Genomic DNA, 4148 nt, shown 5'->3' with positions numbered 1-4148 from the left:
GGAAAAGTGGCTTTTGGTGGAGATTAAGGTGGACTGGGGGAAATTCTCAACATGTCATTGATTGATGGGAAGAGGAAATGAGGCCCTGTCTGGTGTGATAGCTTTCTGGGAGGTTTTGCATCTGTCTCTGCTCTGGTCACTTCTCTCTTCTGCCTGTGGCTAGATTCCCTTACGTTGCTTTAAGTCTTGAGATCCAGCTGCATACCTTTGTGCCCACCTCTGGTGGCAGCAGTGAGGTACTCGGTTGGCCAAAAAGTTCCTGCAGGGTTTTCCCACGCAAACTTTTTGGCCAACCCAATAGTAGCACTCCGAATTTTCTTAGTTGACATCTGGGGAATTTGGGGCCATCAAACCAGAATGAATTCAGTCAGCCTTTGCCTCCACCTTCTCTTTGCTTTTTGTGCTGCCTGGAATTCTCACCCAGCCATCAGCACATCCTGTTCTTAGATTTTAAACCAGTTAGTGCAAAAGTGAAGGCAACTTACAGACCATAGGTTACACTTGAGAAACAGGCCCAGAGGCATCATCTTTCCAATTAGATGAGGGGTGGAGCTCTTGATCCAATGGGACCTCCAATGAAGATCCCATTACAGTGTTAGCAAAATGTTGGATGTTAACCAAAAACTGTCCATCAACTTGCAACTCCAGCAATTATAGCTTCCGCATGGGAATTTTACTCTAGATGGGACTACATTTCATCCAGGGAGAGCTATCTGGATGACTCTTATTCAGGATGCAGGTGTGTTGGGTGATTTAAGTAGTTAACATTTGTGAAACATGTCACGCTCTTTCAATTCAAGGTGGTTTGAGAAGAGTCTACTATTGCTAATGTCGTCTTCTTTTTGAGACACTCCAGAAGTCAGAGTGTTTTCACACTGGTTTCAGGACTGGACCAAGTTGATCCATTTCTGCAAAATGCCCAAGGAGCCAGCGTGACTTGGAAATGAAGGACAAAAGTGACCCTCTGAAGATTCAAAGACCTCTCAGGACAATTGATGCCAAGAAATGGTAAGCAAATTAGCACTTTGGCTAACTAAAAAATAAATACTTGAAATAGTCAGTGAAAATGGCCCATCACCTTGATAAACAGTCAATCTGTTTGAGTAGTATTTCCAGTGTTAATTGAGGTCTGGTGACTCAGTGCCCTGGTGGCCAAAAATCAGTTGTGAAAAAAATAACAAAGAGGAGGTACCGAGAGGCCAGGCCCAGGGCCCATGGCTTCTCCCATCTGCACGCAGCCCCCGGGCCAGCCCTTCGGAACGCAGATGTTTATGCTCTACTTCCTGAACTCCCTTCCAAATGGCAGTTCTTGGAGTCCCACTGAAGGGCTTTGCAGGCTGTTTGTTATTTGTGTGGAGTGCTGTGGATTTGATTTTTGCCTGAAATGACTTCCTGACAGACTTGTTTCCCAAACTGACAGTATTTCACTAGGAAATGGTTTGAAATCAAGGGCCAAGAGGTGGAAAAGTTCTCCAATGTTCTCCACAGGCCTGAGACCCCAACAGTGGCCTGGGCCCATGGGCAGGGAGGGAGAACGATTTCTATGAACCAAGGAAGATCCTTGGTTGGTTCAAAGCAGCGTATTTTTTAAGAGTCCCTGAGGAGACGTGAGCCTGGGAGTGCTCTGCCTTCCCTAGTGTGGAAACCATGCCAAGGGTAACGAGAGGAGTAAACGAAAATGTTGAGCCTGGCAGCATGAAAAACTGAGTAAGCCCATAATTCAGTCATTTGTGAAGTGGCTGGAGAAATCGCCTTCTTGTTGGCAGAGCAGTCCCATGTAGGTGATGACATGTCAGTAATAAAGTGCCTGTCACTCCCACTTGCGTCAGGCCTCTGGTTCTGGATGCCACAGGGAAGAAGGAACTGCTTAACTTAATGGCACAAACAGAACCATTGATTGAAAGGCCTGATCCCGTGCTTTCAGCTCTGAACAACCAGCTCTGATTGTCTCTGAGATGCTGGCCCTTGCTGTGGACAAAGCAGTGGCTTCTATATGAGTCACATCCCTTCCTATAAGCCCGCCTCTTTGGGGAAGCCCCATTAGCTTGGTTTCCCTGGTGGCTCAGATGGTAAAAGCGTCTGCCTACAATGCAGGAGACCTGGGTTCGATCCCTGGGTCAGGAAGATCCCTGGAGAAGGAAATGGCAACCCACTCCAGTACTCTTGCCTGGAAAATCCCATGGATGGAGGAGCCTGATAGGCTAGTCTATGGGGTTGCAAAGAGTCGGACACCACTGAGCCACTTCACTTCACTTCAAACAGACTCAAGTCAAAACTGGTCAGAAACTACAAGCCCCGTATTCTGTACCCAATATGGTGCCAGGCAGACAGGGGAGAAGTAGTACATCTGCTTATTGTGGGGAGAAGAGAGACACAGTACACCTAGAAAATGTTATGACAGACATAGACTCAAGCAGTGGAATTTATTGCGGGAGAGGGCTCACAGCTTTATGGAGTCACCAGTGAAGGTTTGTGAAGGAGATGAAGCGGGTGGAAGGAGGTCCGGTAGAGGATTAGAGTGTGAGCAAAGATGCTGAGGCAGGTGCGGGATCGATGAGGATGAAGTGAGGAAGGGAAATGGCTGGAGACAAGTTGGAGTTAGAGTTGGGCTCAGGGAGGGTTCAGTGCCACAGTGAGGGCTTTGGAATGTGATACCTGGGCAATATAGAGGGCCCTGGAGAGACAGGAGCTTCCCAAAGAGAGAATTGTTTGTGGCAAATGCCTGTGGCTTTGTGTGCAGGACTTGGAGTTGTGGAAAGGGGACATCGCAGCCATGCAGCAGTTAATGCTTAGCCTAGTCTGAGGGCTGGGAAGACTCAAGTGCGTGCTAAGTCACTTCAGTCATGTCTGACTCTTTGAGACCTCACGGACTGCAGCCCGCCAGGCTCCTCCATCCATGGGATTCTCCAGGCAAGAATACTGGAGTGGGTTACCATGTCCTCCTCCAGGGTGGGGCGGGTGGGGAGGCAGGGAGGATGCAAGACAGCACAGCTATGGCATAGGCCAGAACTCTGAAACCACACACCTGGGTTCCAATCCGTCCATTCACCACTTGAGCAAGAAACCTCACCTCTTTGAGCCTCAGTTTCCTTCTCTGTAAACTGGGACAAAACCCTCTTGCTTGCCTCGTGGGAAAATGGCCTAGATGCAAAGAAATATGTCTCTAGCACACAGGCTATTAAGCAGTGGCTTCACATGTTCATACTCATTGGAAGAGACTTTTTGAGAAAGAACCAGCAGGACTGGGTACCAGCTAGGACTAGACTTGTGGGGGATGGTGGGATGGGAGTGGGGTGGGATGGGGGACAGTGGTCCAGATGCCTGAGCCTGGGGAATGAGAGCTGGTCCTGGGTGGGGGTGGTGACAAGCCAAGTTGTTTCAGACAGTGTTTGCCAGGGTAAGAGGAACTGCCTTCTAGTCATCTGTTTCATATGTATATTCATCTTTGCTGTGCTCAGGCTGCAAGAGGGCCTTGTTTAGAGAAACAGTGCAGCAAAGCAGAAGAAGGTATATTTTAAAGTGACAGGTCTAAAAATACTGCTGTCTCCTTGCCCTTTCACAGCTGCAGATTCCCAATCCTGATCCTCACTGGGAGAAATAATAAAATGCATATGTTTATAATAAAAATCATATTTCCCTCTTCCTGTGATGTCTCCCAGTTGTAGGTTCCCATCCGTTTGCTGTTTTACCTATCATTTAACAAATGTATTTTAAGAAAAGTAATCTTTTCCACTGACATGTCCTATAAACGTCACATCCTTAGCTTTGGTTCTCATTGAGGAACTGAGATGCATGTTTTGAATATTTCCAAAAATGCTTTTCACTTCATTCCCAGGCAAGGATTTTCCAATCTTTGGTTAGAGATCAGATATACAGAGAATGCAGTATATAGTGAAGTGGGTCCCTGGGGCTGGATTATCAGCAGACGAGAATAATTATCAGCAAGATGAGAATTTGGGTTCTGGGAAAATTAGCTACCATTGGCAGCTGAAATCCAGGCCTTTGTTCTTCTGTGGGTTATCCCCGAGGTGTCCTCAGTGCAAGGTATCCTGAGAAGTCAGACTGGGGTCTTACAACGAGTGGAGTGAGGTGGACGCTGGGAGGTTTCTCGTGAAGGACTGTGGAAGGCAAGGCTGAGATAGGACAGT

Source organism: Cervus canadensis, chromosome X, assembly GCF_019320065.1.
Source record: "Cervus canadensis isolate Bull #8, Minnesota chromosome X, ASM1932006v1, whole genome shotgun sequence".
Taxonomy (NCBI): domain Eukaryota; kingdom Metazoa; phylum Chordata; class Mammalia; order Artiodactyla; family Cervidae; genus Cervus; species Cervus canadensis.
This window is presented reverse-complemented; position numbering follows the sequence as displayed.